This window comes from Nicotiana attenuata, unplaced genomic scaffold, assembly GCF_001879085.1.
Source record: "Nicotiana attenuata strain UT unplaced genomic scaffold, NIATTr2, whole genome shotgun sequence".
In the NCBI taxonomy this organism is placed as follows: domain Eukaryota; kingdom Viridiplantae; phylum Streptophyta; class Magnoliopsida; order Solanales; family Solanaceae; genus Nicotiana; species Nicotiana attenuata.
Genome location: NW_017671361.1, coordinates 124,957 through 142,803, shown reverse-complemented (window position 1 = coordinate 142,803; position 17,847 = coordinate 124,957).

The window sequence follows — 17,847 nt, the reverse complement described above, 5'->3', positions numbered from 1 at the left end:
TTCTTGTTGTGTATTTTATTTAATTCATCATGCATTAGTTTGCAGTATACATCACATAGTATCCCGCTACATGGTGACTCTCTTATTGACACGTTTATATGTATGATGCTAGTACACGAGTTTGTACTCTATCATATTTTTATTGATAAAAGTTCTTATCATTTCTATTTTGCTTATTTTTATGATAGATTTTACTCTGTGGCTACATAAAATTATATTCCATTCCTGATGTGAATCAGACCATTTGTGATAAACATTATATAAGGATAAGACGGTGGATTCAAGTCCCAACGCACCATGAGAGTAAGACATCGGGTTTTGAATCCTGATGATCCATGATTGTAAAAGTTGGGTTCGAGTCCCAACTCGTTATGGCCTAACATGTCTTTATATGGGTAAGGCATTGGGTTTGAGTCCCAATGCACCATATTGATGATATAATGATGACTAAAGAAAATAATGTATTTTTCATGAAAAGGCATGAAGCTTGTCCCACTTGATTTGCTCCATTCTTGAAGTGAATGTGATAGTTGTGCATAATAAGTCTAAATAAAGACAAGTGGTTGACTAATGAACGTGGGCGTGGCCAAAGATCAAATAATAACAGTCATCATTATGGTAATTATAAAAAGGAGAACAATAAGGGTTCTCAAAATAATCCTTCAAAGGTGAAGGAAATGTGTATCAATTTGGTGTGTAAATATAAGGCACGTTCAGACGATTATAGTCCATTTTTTGAAAGAATGCGACTTGTGATAAGCATTGTAAATACAGACTCATTCCTGAAGTGAGTGTGAAAATATATATGTGATATAAATTATGCACAAGAATGTATTTATGCATGGTTGAATAAATACTACAGCTCACCTCTAAGGAAGGTTTGAGAGAAATAAAGATAATGAATATGTCATTGGTCGCGTACATGTGGTACGGCAAAAAATATTGTGACATGCCTTATAAAAGGTTATTAAAGGCAAAAGTAAAGCAAGAAATGATTTTGCTTATGATGATTTTGACCATGACAATTATTATGATATGATTTTCTCCGTGAAGGAGACATTCACCATATGGATGGTGTGACAAAAGATCTTGTAGTACAAAATCAATTAAGAGCTCCGGAAGAACGAATTTGTTACTACCCGAATAAATAAAATTATTCATGGCATTGGTGGTAGTAAGTCTCAAAAAGGAACTTTTTGAGTTTCAAATATATTAGCCAAAGAGGTTGGCATATTGAGACTATAAATGAAAGGAAGATTGAATATCTTCATATTACTATAATCATACCGGGTAAATATGAAAGGTTACCCGATTTTTCTTCTATTTGTACTACAAATGTATAAGCATGGTGATGGAATCACATTCCATAGTAAATTAAATATTTACTGAAACAAATATTAGTTGGCACGACCGGTTGGCCATCCCGGTTCAATTATGATGTGAAAATTGATTGAGAATTCACATAGGCATATATTAAAGAAATAGAAGATTCTTCAAGAATTCTCTTGTGCTGTTTTTTTTTCTCATGATATACCAGTTAAGGTTGGGATTGAATCCCTTGATATCTGGAACGAATAAAAGGTGATATATATGTATGGGCCCAATCACCTGCCATGTGGATCGTTTACTATTATATGATTTTAATAGATGCATCTATTGTATGGTCACATATGCGTTTGTTATCAACTTGCTTTGGTTTTTGCAAGGTTGTTTGCTCAAATTATTAGAGCACAGTTCCAAAATATATATTGTGATAATTTATCTTGATAATGCTGGTTTAAATCCAAGTTGGTTTAGCAGAAATTGTATGCCTCCAATTATAGCTAAACCATTGGTTATGAGAACAAAATTCGCAAATAGAAATTTGGTAAGTTATATTATTTAATATACAACAGCACTTGTACGCATCAAGCCAACAAGTTATGATAAATTCTCCCCGTCACAATTGGTTCAGAGTCAGGAACCAAATATTTCCATCTACAAATATGGATGTACTATATGATTTAATTGTGCCACCACAATGCACAAAGATTGGTACCCAAAGAAGGTTGGGGATATGTGTTGGTGATCCCAACATTAGGGGGAGAAAATGAGCAGCTGAAAAAAGTAATACATGGAATGAATTATCATGAGTATATTTAGATCCTCGTACAAGAAAATATGAACTAGAAGTTCAAGTGATAAGTCATTTGCAAAATATTTTCAGGCACATTGCTGACCCAAAGCTAAATATCATGTTCCAACTGCTAATGCTCCAAATAGAATAACGTCCATGATGGATAGAGTTTATGGCACGCATGAAGCGTAATAGACAAATCGGTTCCAAAGATAAAACTCCTTCAAGAAGGAGGGAGCAAATGTTCAAGATGGTCATAATAAGGAGGCAAGTGCTTTATAAAAGCACCATGACATAACACTTTATAAGACCTCATGGGAGAGGCTCAGGTACTTGAAAATAATGAGATCTCGATAAGTTATGTCTTTATTATGTGATGATGGAACTGATGTAAAATGATCATCGATGATGTTGTTAATATAATGTAGCGCTCAATATTATTAACATTGACAAGGATCTTGAGCTCAAATCTGTCATGGAATTTGGACAGATAAATGATTGGCCAAATGAAAAATATGCAATGAAAATTGACTTCATCTGAAAAATATGAAGTTTGGACGAATAGCTCCAACAACTGAAAGTATAAAGGCTATGTGGAGATATTGAAATATGATTAGTATTATATTGCAAATAGAATCCTTGATATAGATTTGTTTATTCTAACAAATATTGTCAAGGTTTTGTTGTTTACGCAAATGCAGGCATTTATTGAAGTCCGTTCTTCAAACAATCTATTTGTATGTGAGGAATTGTTATATTATCATTTCACAAGATGTGTGACTTTTCTTTGAAGAGAAGATTCCAATAATAATGAAGAAGCTGATGTTTGCTTATCTCAATTGAAAGAAGAATATTGAAGGAGACTGAATAAATCATATATTTCATCAAAGTTCTTTGTCAGACACGATCTTCAACAGAATGATGAAATAGATGTTCAAGAAATTCCTTCAAGTGATAATTTGGCGGAATAATTCACGAAGGCATTGCCGATCTCAATATTAGAGAAGTTGTTAGACAAGCTTGGAATTCGTCGTGATATTTTCATCAGGGGGAGGCAAATATGTGTTGTACTCTTTTTCCCTTAGCTAAGGTTTTATCCCACTGGTTTTTCCTGGCAAGGTTTTAGCGAGGCAGCAAATAAAGCGTATTACAGATATGTGTACTCTTTTTCCTTCACTAGGATTTTTTTCCCCATAGGGTTTTTTCCTAGTAAGGTTTTAACGAGGCACATTATCTTTGGACATCCAAGGGGGAGTGTTATGAAATACTTGATTATGGTGTATGTCCATAACTCCTAAGGGAGTAACACCCACTACTCTTCTCCATTAACCTCCCACTACTTCTTACCATTATGGATGTAACTCCCACACCTCCATGATCTTCCCCCGTGTTCTCAATAGTTAATACCATGTTTATGGAGTCCCTTTGTATTACCTATATCATCCTATAAATTGAGGGTTTGGGCATCACATTGTACACTCTTGAATACATGGAAGAAATAGATTCTCTCCTCTCTTTCTCTCTATATCTCTTGTCTATTTTCTTGTTTTATGTTATTACTTTGAGCTTAGTTTCTTAACAAAGTTTAGGCAAATTTCTTTATTTCTCCATTTTAGGGGGCTTTTTCACCAAAAGAAAATTAAATTGATGGAAAAAAAAGAAAAAACAAAATTATAAAGAGGAAATTAAAAGAAACAAGAAAGAAGTAAAATACGGATTAAAGAAGGGGATAATTAAAAAAATATTGAAAATTCACATTAGGGTAGCGGTCGAACACTTTGCTCTTCTTTTAGGTTTAGGAGTCTTCTTTTTTATAATAAATGTGAAAGGTTTGAATAAATTTAGCACTCTCATAAAATAATATTGGTAAAGAATCTTTAATTATTAGTAAACTATCATACATAAATTTTATAATAACTAATATAAAACATACATGCAACGTACGTACGCAAGTGCTCATGTAAAGTTAAATGCACATTTTACCGTTCAATCAAACGATACTTCTATGACCTTTTTTTTTATAATGAAGCATGTACTAGAACAAATTTAATACAGAACCACTAAGGTAGATCAACCCTCTAAACATGATCAACATAATTTTTATGTCAGAACTTGTAATTTTTTGTACTGGTATTGCTTTTAGAGATACGCACAATATGCGTACATTAAAACTTAAATTATTATTTTTCTAATATTTTGGACTTTGAAATCAATTTAAGTTTCTTTCTTTATATGAATTATGTAGGAATTTCTAATATTTAGAAATATTAAATCAAGAGAAAGTTTACTTATATAAATTCTTTTCTTACTTGAGTTGTCAGCTATAATTGTATTCTACTATAATTACATTTATTTGCTCTTTGGAATAGATTCAGAATCTCGTGATTTTGTACAGATCAGTTATTACAAAATTGATGCTCAAATATAATAAAATTTTATTTAACCGAAAAAATAATCTTCTATTTATAATTAAAAGCAGAAGGCAAAAGCCCCTCATGAAACCAAGTGGCAAAATCCTAAAAAGACATTTGGCACTTTAAGACATTGTTCCAAATTATTAGGAAGTTGAATTTAGAATTACAATTTTATTTTTATAAAAATTTAAATATAATAATGCAGTTGAACGAGCAGTTTAATNAAATATGTGTTGTACTCTTTTCCCTTAGCTAAGGTTTATCCCACTGGTTTTCCTGGACAAGGTTTTTAACGAGGCAGCAAACAAAGCGTATTACAGATATGTGTACCTCTTTTTCCTTCACTTGGGATTTTTTTTTCCCCGAGGGTTTTTTTCCAGTAAGGTTTTAACGAGGCACATTATCTTTGGACATCCAAGGGGGAGTGTTATGAAATACTTGATTATGGTGGATGTACCATAACTCCTAAGGGAGTAACACCCACTACTCTTCTCCATTAACCTCCCACTACTTCTTACCATTATGGATGTAACTCCCACACCTCCATGATCTTCCCCCATGTTCTCAATAGTTAATACCATTTTTATGGAGTCCCTTTGTATTACCTATATCATCCTATAAATAGAGGGTTTGGGCATCACATTGTATACACTTAAACACTTGATGAAATAAGAAAGTTATCTCTTCTTCTCTTATTCTACTTATCTTCTTGTTTTATATTGTTACTTTGAGCTACATTTCTTAACACTTTTTTTTTTGTTGGAGAATTATATAAATATTTGTTGGGTAAATATTTTAATATGGAAGTGTATATAAGTTAAACACGTTAATTTACTAGTCTAAATCATTTTTATGTACTGTCTTAAACAAATCATTTCTCTCAGTACCCTTTACTTTTTTTTTATTACTTAATCAAATAATTAAGGGAAACCAAACTTAGGATGGAAACAGATTTCATTCCGAGAAAACAGCCTATAATGCTTGGCAAGACCGAAACAACGGCTTAAGCATTGTGTTTTTGTTCAAAAACGTTTTGGGCCCGTTTTACCCATAAAGCCCGTTCTTTACTTGGGCTGCCATTACTCAACAGTTGCAGATGTAAAAATTGCACGGGGCGTCCTATTTGGTCGCCCCATTTAATCTATACCTGTTTATTTAAATAGTTTTAACTTGTACCAACTTTTTAAACAACTTCAGGCCCCTTTCTCCTCCTCCTTCTCCTCCTCAATGTTTTATTTTTTCTTTTTCCAGAAGTAAGGTTCATCCCTATCTGCTTCTTCTTATTTCTCCGGTGAATCCTATAAATTTTCAATCACTTTTTCCTTTTCGTCCGTACACCCTNTGGTTTTGCAACTTGAATCTTATGCACAATTTTGATGTGAAAATGGGACAAGAGAAATTAATTACTAATTTTATATTGTTGTTTGGTGAATTGGGTCTGGCGGAAATTGGAGATTTCAGTTGTCGATTAGATTGGTAATGTGTTGATGTTTCTTGGTACCTGTTAATGTTGCTTTAAGTTACTTCGTGTGGGTACAACATGCCCCCTAGAGCTCTAGAGCTGAAGTTCGCCAGTTACTAACAAAAACTTCAGCTCTAGAGTTGAAGTTCGACAGTTACAAAACAAAAACTTCAGCTCTAGAGCTGAAGTTCGCCAGTTACTAACAAAAACTTCAGCTCTAGAGTTGAAGTTCGCCAGTTACAAAAACAAAAACTTCAGCTCTAGAGCTGAAGTTCGCCAGTTACAAAAACAAAAACTTCAGCTCTAGAGCTGAAGTTTGCCAGTTACAAAAACAAAAACTTTAGCAATTACAAACAAAAACTTCAGCAAATAGAGAACAAAACTTCAGCTACTATGTAATTACAAACAAAAACTTCAGCACACTTGGTTCAGCACACTTGCTACTTCAGTCCCGTCTACTAGAATGCTGAAGTTTTGCGTGATTGCGTTTGCTACTTTAGCCCCATATGCTGAAGTTACGCGAAAAAGTGGGTACGCTTGCAATTTTATTTGCAAAGCGGGCACAAGTTAAAACGTGACCCAAAAAGCGGTATAGATGCAAATGTCCCGTTGCAGACTCAATGCTATGGGCGCTGGCATACAAAGGGTAAAATTTAAAATTAGCCAAATTTACAAGATTGAAAAATACCCACAGTTTCAATTAAAATTTAATCACTTTCCATGTAAAGATAAATCTGAGCGATAACACTGTTCAAAATCCGAAAAATATTCCAACATAATATATTGGAGTTAGAATTTTTTACATGTTAACTTCCAGCATGATATACTAAAATTCCAGCATAATATACTCGAGTTCCAGCATAATACACTGCTCAAGCATAATATGCTGAAAATTCATGCACATGTGCTCCAATCTCCAGCATATTATGCTGGAACTTTCTATGTGTTAGAGTTCCAGCATAATATGCTGGAAGTTCATACACAAGTGCACCAATCTCCAGTATATTATGCTGGAACTTTCCTGTTGCAGCAAAATAGTGGCTATTTTTGATAACTTTGCAAATGCTGGCTATTTTTCAATTATCAGTCCGAAAACTGTCTAGCCCGTACTATTTTCATATTTCTACTTGACACGAGTATAATTATTCGGTCTTTTCTTCTTCTTTTTATATGTATCCTGATTCAATTAAAGTTTCTCGAGTTCTTCTAATTTGTAATTGATAACTACATGTGGACTTGATTATTTTCATTGTGTCAACCACGTGAGTTTACAAAATATAGGTATGATACATTATCACGATTCGACTTGTAAATAGTTTAGGTTAGAGCTATACTTAATTTTAAGGTTTTGTTTTCAATGTCAAATTAAAATTTATTTTTAAGTGGTGTCAACCTCTTTTATATATATACAGAGACTTTTTCAAGAAAAAAAGGCATTCCCACATACATAAGACCTTCTTTTTGTATGCGAAATGATGTCGGATGACACTCTTTTCTAATTCGAAAAAGGGTCAAAACTGCACCTAACCTATTCTCTTTGGTCCAAAAAATACTCATCGTCCACCTATTTTGATAAAATTGCCCCTACCATTAATAATATGGCACATACATGCCCTTATTTCTAACAGACCTTCTAGCAATAAAAAAATATTTTATTAAATGTGACGTGGCCGTTTTTGATTGGTCATTAAAACCCACCCTAACTCAGATTTCGTACCCACCCATGACCCATCTTTACCGACCCATGAGAAACCCTTTTAGCCCCTCAAAACACCAAATTCCCGTTCATTCTAAATCCAAACTCAATCAAAATCCTTTAGTCCTAAATATCAAATATATCCTGCAACTATTTTTTTTCAAATTTCTCATTTTGTCCATTTAACTCTATCTTCTTAAAGCACTCCATCTCACTGTCCCCCAATCAAATTCGGATTACAAAGCTATTCCTTACAGATATAAAGGAACTTTTAGGCATGAGATTCTAGATTAATAAGATATTGTTGGAGCCTTGTCTTGGTGAAATACCTGAAGGCATTCAGTCTAGGAAGAGTATGTTCTTCAAGCAGAACAATAAAAATTTAAGATAGTATACATCCCACATTAAGAACACATCATAAAAACATAGCACTTCAATATCATTGGAGAACAGTTAAGATCGGTTGAAAGAGAATATAACCCCACTACACATAGATCATAGGAAACAACTGTATGCCCCACATGGTTTTATTGAAGCTAAATGTTTTAGTTTTAAAGTCAAACCAAATACACCATGAACGTACGATAAAGCACCGCTTGATAGAATGTTATATTTCTGTGTTCGATCAAGATCCCAGTAGTTGTTGGGATGTAAAGTTGGCATTATGTAAGTTAATCATTCTCAAGAATTTGAATGGAGCAGATTAGGTTAACATAGCAAGTCCAAATAATCTTCTTGAGCATGATAATTTTCGAAGTAAATGAAGGAATAATGATGCTTACATGCCGAGCTCCTAATTGAAGATGGAAGAGGAAGATTTTGAGTTAGTAGATAGGAAATGAGAGATGAGATCAGAGAATTCGCAGAATCCTAATTGAAGATGGAAAAGGCAGTAGGTCAAGAATGAATGGGAATTGGGTGTTTTGAAGGGCTAAAAGGGTTTCTGATGGGTCGGGTCGGTAAAAATGGGTCACGGGTGGGGATAAAATATGAGTCGGGGTGGGTTTTAATTAATGACCAATAAGAAATGGCCACGTCATATTTAATAAAATACTTTTTTATTCCTAGAAAGTTTGTTAGAAATAATTGTTGTGACAGAAAAAATCAGGTGTCATGCGGAAGCTAGTAAAGTAAAATTTGAACGATGATAAATCATACAACAAAAGAGAAATATACCAAAAGAGACAAATATTTAATGTGGTTCGATCAATGACCTACGTCCACGGCGGAGATGAGCAATCCACTATAATAAAAAAAGAGTACAAAATATCGAGAAAACAACCTCACGAAGAGGCAAACACAGGTGACACACTAACCTTGTTCCGTAAAGTTCTCCCCTAAACACGACTCTCAAACCATATATGACTACATTGTAGATGCTACTGAATGAGAAGGACAGATCTTCAATTTAAGAACTCCAAACCTTTCCCGACAAGAAAAGGGACTAGCCAAATATAGAAGAATTATATTTTCCTTCTAGGAAAAGAAAAACCCAATTATGATAATTATGTTGTCCTTTCCTTCATGAGATAAGAAAACCAATTATGGTAAGAAATTCTGGACAAACACCTAACAATAAGGGCATGTATGTGTGCCACATTTTTAACGGTAGGGGCAGTTTTATCAAGATAGATAGACGAGTGATGTTTTTAAACCAAAGCAAATAGGTTGGGTGCAGTTTTGACCCTTTTTCGTTTCTAATTAAAAAGGTGTATTTATCGTGATAATGTGAGAATATTTTGCTAATAAATGTCAATGAGACTCAACATCGAAATGTAATCAATAGTACTACTACTATATTACATCTTATGAGACATGTCATCTAAAAACTTCAATTTTTAGGTCGGCAACAAGTTCAAGTAGACAAACTCTAGTCAAAGGAGAAAAATGCTAGAAGTAGAAAAATTAGTCCCAATCCGGAGATAGATTATAGTTTAGATAAGACATATAGTGCCAAATACTCGAGTTCGAGCCCTGGGTATGAAAAAATCCTTGGTAGGGAGCGCTTCCCCCCGAAAGGAGCCCTATGCGGCGCGAATCCGGATATAGTCGGGCTCCAATGCAGGTACCGGACACCGGGTGGGAAACCAAAAAAAAATATAGTGCCAAATAAGATAAATTGAGGGACCAGATTTGAATTTATTTATTGGTCGAAATAGGCTAGGCTTGTGAATTTCACCTGACTACGGCATATAAACACACTGTTCATTGGTCCTGCTTTTTTATTTTTAAAGGTCCCCACTCTATTCACTGCATTTAAATTCAAACCCTAAATTTCTTCCTTTAAGCCACGTGACAGTAAATAATGACACATATGTTAACGTGGATAATATCGAGTCAATATCCACCCACCGTGGATTTTTTTAAAGTTAATATTGCCGTCCCTCTCGAAATGTGGATAAAAATACTGTTTTTTCCCGCTCTGTTTTAAAAAGCAGATAAATGTGGAAAATAAAAGAGAATCCCAAATAGGTATTTGAAAAAAAATTGGTTGAAGTTCAAAATAAATGTATTTAAAGTTGATGTTGTGTTAGGCTATTTGGAAGTAAGTAATTATTCATCGTAATTTTTTGGTTTCCGTTGTTATTTTCATAGAAACGGGGTTTGGGTGTGAACTTGGACTTTTCTCTTCCGTGGAAATTGGGCTTATCAGGAAATTGTAGGGATCTTTATACGAATAGCCCGGTTGGATTCACTGTTTATTTTTTAAAGCGGATATACATAAATTATACAAGATTATACACATATTATACATGAATTATAAATATACTATTATATATTTTTTGCTATTTAGTTGAAATGGTTGTGTGGACGGCTGTTTAAGTTAGTTCTTAAAAAAGTCCAAACTTGTGAAAATGGGATTGTAGCAATTAATTGGAGTTGTTACTTGTTACTGTAACTGAGTACGTCAATTAGTGTAATTTTATAGTGTTAGATAAATCATGTTTTTAGAATATTGCACTTGAGACATTTTTATATAGAGGGACATGAAAAAAATATGATTTATATATTTGACACAAACTTTGCTTGAAACAAAAACATACTTTAGTTGCTATTGTTGTTGCATCGTTAATCTGTCATTTAGTGATACCATTTTGGACCCAATAATATAATTGTTTTCTATTATTATGAGATTTTTTTTTTTTAATTGATGGCTGAGGGATGAAAATGACTCAAGACTAGTACTAGAAGCCAAGGCTAGTCAATTATCACTGCTAAATAGCTCTAAACTGTTGTAGAAAATGAACAAAGCCGACATATTCTTTATCACCACAAAATACAAATCACAATCGTGTGGAAATATGTGGCGATTCAAATTATGTGTCCACTTAATATTGATTAGGACCATAAAATTGAATAGCATGCATATGTAATCTAATTTTCATCCTTTGACGTTTATAATTTTTTTTAAGTTAAGAAAACAAATTATACGACTAATTTGTGAGACGAAAATTACAAAAGACAACATTAATAGGTTGCTACTTCAATTAATGTGAAACACTTTAAACAGCTGCCCGACTTATCTTGTGAAACCAAATGTCATTAATTCTGTTGACACATGAATTTCAAAAAAAAAAATGCATGCATGGGTTATATACTTAGTTGTCGATATATTTCAGTATTTTAAAATGAGACTTTTTCCTTCCAATACCATATATGAAATTTTATTACAAAAAATGTGCATAGTTTCATATTTACCCGCCATGTTCACAGTTATTCTACAAAATATATATCATTCATTAAATACCAATTATTAGGAGTTGATTCCTTCCTAATTAGGCGCGCTACAAATCTGGAACTAAATATTCTTACAGATATTCCTATTTAGGCGCGCTACAATTATGGAAGTAAATATTCTTCCAGATATTTTCCACCATTGACAGCCATTAAAAAGCTTGAAAGCTTTGAATTCAAATTTGGGTTTTCAAAAATCATTATTTGTTTGGATTGGGTGTTGTTGAAAATAATCGGGAATATGGTTTGGAGTTTATATCTCAATTTTGAGGGGTTTTGGTGAAGATTAGACTTGGTTTTGACTGAATTTCATATTGAAACTCGAAGAAGAAGAAGAAGAAGACATATTGGATAAATTGTAGATGAATTGTAGATAAATTATAGATTATTTGTATTCTGATTGTAGATGTTTTTTTTTCTGTTTTCACAAATAAAAAACGGCTAAAACTTCTACAAATCTTCTGAAAAACACAATTATGTCAAAAATCACAATTATGCTACAATTGAATGGGAATTGGGATATAAAAATTCAATGTACCCAGTTTGTAGATATTTTGTAGATAAATTGTAGATTATTTGTATTCTAATTGTAGATGCTTTATTTATTGTTTTCACAAATAAAAAACGACTAAAACTTCTACAAATCTTCTGCAAAAAACGCAATTATGTCGAAAATCCCAATTAAATTACAATCGAATGGGAATTGGGATATTAAAATTCAATATACCCAGTTTGTAGAGATTTTGTAGATGAATTGTAGATTATTTGTATTCTGATTGTAGATGCGTTGTTTTTTGTTTTCACAAATCAAAAACGACTAAAACTTCTACAAATCATTGTATTTTGTCATGATCTTTAATGAACAGATCATGACAAAAAAATTGGTGTCCGCTATATATGAATCATCACTGTTACTGTAGCTTAATTTACGCTCCGGTCTAGTGAGCACATCCTAATTTACGCTCCGGTCTAGTGAGCACATCCCAACCTATGCAAACCAGGGTGAAAACAGATCTAAAATCCATGGTTTTGAGGTGATTGTCACATTGAGCAAAGATGTGCATATATAGTGCTTTTTGTGCAGTTCAATCAATATGTAATCTGCACTGATTACGTCCTTTTTTTATGAATGTTCCAAATTTGGATCAATTACATTACCTGTTAAACTTGTTATAGTGTAAACACTCCAAATTTTCTTCCTTATATGTATGTCTAATCGTGATTTGGTCATCTATTTCTTATATGGCAGTAAATNATATTCTTAAACATGTGGAAACTGTTTTGGGCTGAGCTCCCTGTTTTACTGATGGTCCGAGTGATCGTGAGATGATGACTGAGAGAGGCCGAGGGCCTAGTTGTGAGGATTATATATCTATGGATCGGGCTGCGCGCCGCAACAATGTCTATATATATATATATATATATGTGTGTGTGTGTGTGTGTGTGTGTGTATGGATTATGAGATCAACTTGTTAATTCCTTTTGATTACCGAATTGCTTTTTTATTTCTCTCGTTTTCTGCTCAATAATGAGTATGTAGGTCTTTACTAACAACTCTAGAGAGAATAAGAAATTGAGGAGTAATTAGCTTTATTTTCAACCAAAAAAAAAAAAAAAAAAAGAGACGGGAACATTTAGTTCAAATCACGCTTAGGCTATAAAAAAATTAGAATTATAGTTGTAAGCATCCTATTCGGTGCAATGGTCAAAACAGCACTTTTTGGTCAAAATCAGGGTGAACAAACTAATATAGATTTGTATTTTAACAACTTGTATAATTAAATATAGTAAGAGAATATAGATAAGTTCACTATTATTCCATAATGATTAATTAATGTTCAAGGAAAACTAAAAAAATTGGAGAGGTTGGTCAAGAGAACATGACTTGCAAGTTAATTAGATAATTCATATGATCATTAATTATATATTGCTATAACATGTTACATAGTATATCAGAAACTATTCCTTTGACTAAATTCATGTCTATGGTTTCAGTGAAGTCTTATATTTCCCTATGTTGTTTCTATTTTAACTTCCTCTCCATGTGGTCTCATGTGTTCTTTCTTTCTATTTTTATTTCTATCTTATTGTTCCTTCTCCATATAATCTTGGGTCTTACTTCACTTTATGATCCAGATAGTTTACATTGAATATTGACTAGTTATTAGAAGCATTAATTGTTACTATGTTTTTGGTCCTATGATGGTCTGAGCGGGGTCTATGGGAACAACCTCTCAATCTGCACACAGTAAGAGTAAAATCTGCGTACATACTACCACTCCCCATACCTCACTTGTGAGATTTCAGTACTATTGAATTGTTGTTTGTTGTTGCTGTAATTCTTTTTTATCCTCTTATTGAAGTTCAGAAGTAACAGCCTCTCTACTCCTCGGGGTAGGGTAAGGTCTTCATATACACTATCCTTCCCAGACCCCACTAGTTGGATTTTACTGATCGTTGTTGTTGTTGTTGTTATTGAAGTTCAGAAGTGAAGGTACAATTATCCCATTTAGTAAAGCTTAACGTATACTAGTATATGTAAATAAATATTCATACTATTAGGTCACCTAAAAGATAACTACAAGTAATTTCCAATAATAAGTACAAATAGTTGTTTGAAAAATAAGTAAACAATATGGTACAACAAATTAAATTATACTGATATATTGTGCAAAAATATTTACAGCGCCAACATATATATTAGGTATATCCTTAGAGGTCGTTTGGAAGGATGCGTTAGGAAAAATAATATATGTATTAGTTTTGGTATTATTAATCCCTTGTTTGGTAGTTTTTATTTAACCTATGTACAACTAATATTTGTATTAGTTATACACCTTATTCAGTGTTATCCTTATACATAGCAAATCATGGCATTAGCAATTTCATGGTTTTCCATATGCGGATAAACATGTATAAAGATAAAGCTGCCCTTTCAAAATCTTTAATATACCAAACCAAACAGTCGTATGAAATTATCTCATCATAACTAATCTCAGCATGTTAATACAACCGTATTGAATATATTGTCCTTATACACCCTACCAACGACCCCTTACTGTTTATAAACTGAAGATTCAGTTGTCCCATTTGCTAACTACCAAAAACAATTTATGTTGCTAATTAATGGAGGTTTGACTGTACTAATAAACCACTTTGAATCCACTTATTGTGGAATATTGCATGGAAGCAAACGTGATTATGAGGTAGGTAATTAATTAGTATATATAAAAACTTGCTTCTTATCCTCTATATAACCGATGTAACCAACTTAAAAAACTACATTTTGGAATCTCTTGGCTAAAATAAGTTGGTCAAATGGAATGGAGATTTTGAAACCTATGAAGATCTTTGTAGTCGGTTTAAATATCTAATTAATTAATTAGTCTACAATTTAATTTATTGTCTTCACTTAAATTTATAGCAAATTCCTAAAGAAGTTGGTAATTTTCATTTTCTATTTGCTTGATATATAAACCTCACATGTTGATGTTAGGGATGTCATATTAAATGTAACACTAGTTAGTTAATTAATACTCCTTCAATCCCAATTTATTTGTCCTCTTTTAATTTCTTAGCTTGACTATATAGTTATGTAAGAGTTGCATTCAAATGAAAGTGTGCTCAACCGTGAATATAACTCTTTAAGTTTGTGAAACTAATATTGAGCTTATTTTGTGGTATCTAAAATAGTTAATATTAATACATACAACAACACATATGAAGGAAAAAGTTTTCCGTTTCGGAAAGTTGATATATATAACTTTCGGATAATCAATAAGGATTGTCGTGAAGTGATAAGTATTTCGTTATCCTTAATTTATCTAGATTTAGTCGCTGTTCAAATACAATATTGAACACCGAAAGAAAAAAAGAAAAAAACTTTCGGATAACCCAAGTGATACCACATAGGAGGGGGGGGGGGGGGGTCACGATTTACTTGGTAGATTTGACTATATCGAGTTACCAGTTGCTATAAATGGAAACTAAACAGTCCATTAGAATTTCTGACTTCTACTTATGAAAGAACTAGATAAGAATAAGACCAGTTTTAAAGGGTAATTATCACTTTTCACACTTCACATGGATAGTGGCTTACTTACTTCTTATGAGCAAAATAAATATTAAAAAAAAAAACCATCACTTGAAATTAAAACTAATTATGGACGGTCCAAATCATAATTAAGCAAAGAAAGAACATGATAGGTTGTATTTTAAAAGTAATTAATTAATTATACCACCAACGTTATGACCGGCAACTGTATGCCATATGGTCAGCACGTAAATAAATTGACTTGATTTGAACCCCATTAACTCTCAGCATACGAATTTATATTTGCTTGGTAAATCACTAGCATGAACCTAACATTTTGGGATTTTGTGTTGTTTAACTCAGAAAAGAAAAAACTAAGGATCAATGAAGCAGAAATATTAAGTAATCTCTAAAGCAATCCCTTTAATTACAATTTTCTCTTAAGACAGTTTCAAGTTTAATTAAGCCGATCTTCGAGATCTAGTAAAAGGTCAGTACTCCTCATTCCGATCAAATTAAAGGAGGAATTAATTAGATCAAGAATTTTACATACTTCCATAGTTCCATTATGGAGGGTGTTAATTGAATTCTCTATTTTAGCGACTTTTTTTTTTGTGTTAAGGTGGTCGGATCATTTTGTACGTATTCAATTAATTCATCTAAAAAATTTTATATCCACTAACATATGCATTGAATAACACTATCCACTTAAAGTTAAGCAGGACAGATAAAATCACATAATGGATTCTTTTGTCTCTACTACGATTTTAATTAGTTCTGATTTTCTAAAGTCATTACAACATAATTTTGTTAATCACTACACTATACAATTGATTAATTATTTTACTACCCCCCCCCCCCCCCCCCCGCGCTCTTTGGAAATCCAGTTGAGAAAGAAGTAAAAAGTTCATCCACTTTTCCAAAAACCCACCAAATCACCTCCGAATCACCTGAAATTTTGCACGCATATCCAAAATCGCCTAACGAAGCTACTGAAACTCTCAGAATTCCATTCCGAGCCCCAGATCAAAATCTCACCTACCAACCGGAATTCGCCAAAATACTAACTTCGCCAATTCAAGCCTAATTCTACACCGGAACTCCAAAATCACTTCCGATCACACTCCTAAGTCACAAATCATCCCGCGAAGCTAATCGAATCATCGGAAATCACATCCGAGCCCTCTAACTCGTTAGCCAACATCCGGTTGACTTTTCCAATATAAGCCTTCCCTAAAGAGACCAAGTGTCTCATTTTCTACCAAAGCCAAACCAATTCGACTCTAACTCACCAAATGCCGATAATGGAACATTAAGAAGCAATAAACGGGGAAAACGGGGCGGTAACACATGGGACGACGGGCCGGATCNTACTACGATTTTAATTAGTTCTGTATTTCTAAAGTCATTACAACATAATTTGTTAATCACTACACTATACAATTGATTAATTATTTACTAACCCCCCCCCCCCCCCGCGCTCTTTGGAAATCCAGTTGAGAAAGAAAGTAAAAAGTTCATCCACTTTTAATAAGATTGGAAACTTGCACCAAAATAATTGAGGTAGAATTGCGACTAAATCCAACAAACTCCTATTTTGGAAAACTAAAACTAATACTGCGGTTGAAGAGCTAGCCTAGAAATATGCAATGAGTAGAGGGGTTGGCACCTAGGTTAAAGAGAATGCTCGGTAAAATTTATAATAAGGTGACGGGCTCCTGAGGCGGATCCAGAATTTAAATATTACGACTTTGAGTTTGGAAATTTTTCGAAATACATTTATTTATTGGGTTTGGACTCTAGATTTCTATTATTTATTTAGTGGATATTTTAACACGTAAAAAAAAGTCCAAGCTAAAATTAATGGATTCAGATGCATAATCCCTAATACTTTAAAACGTATTGAGCATTATTAGTGCTACATGCAAGGCTTGGATTCTGCGAGATGCAATGGTTAGAACATGATATTTAGGTATATGTCTAGATGACTAATCCACAAGATAATTAATAACTTGATGTAAGAGACTTCATTCGAACGGTTTTACCAACTTCAATAACAGAAAATTATAAATATTTCTACTTAGGAAATCGATGTAGTGAAAGTAAAGGGAGGAATGAAATTAAATGAGGTTTCCCACATTCAATCTTCTATGTTTTAATTAATGTTACCCCCTTCATTAATTCTATTGTCGAACTAATCTTTCCTACCCGGCCTTAAAGAAGAACAATCACTACTATAATTTGTGAACTAGTTCATGTTCTCTACCATGTGAATTCACCAAACAACTGGGACTGTCAAAATGCCATTATCCCCGGGAAGACAACCCGATGTACAAAAATTCATTTCAGTTAGTACTTCTTTTTCTTTTTTAGACATTATCCCCGGGAAGA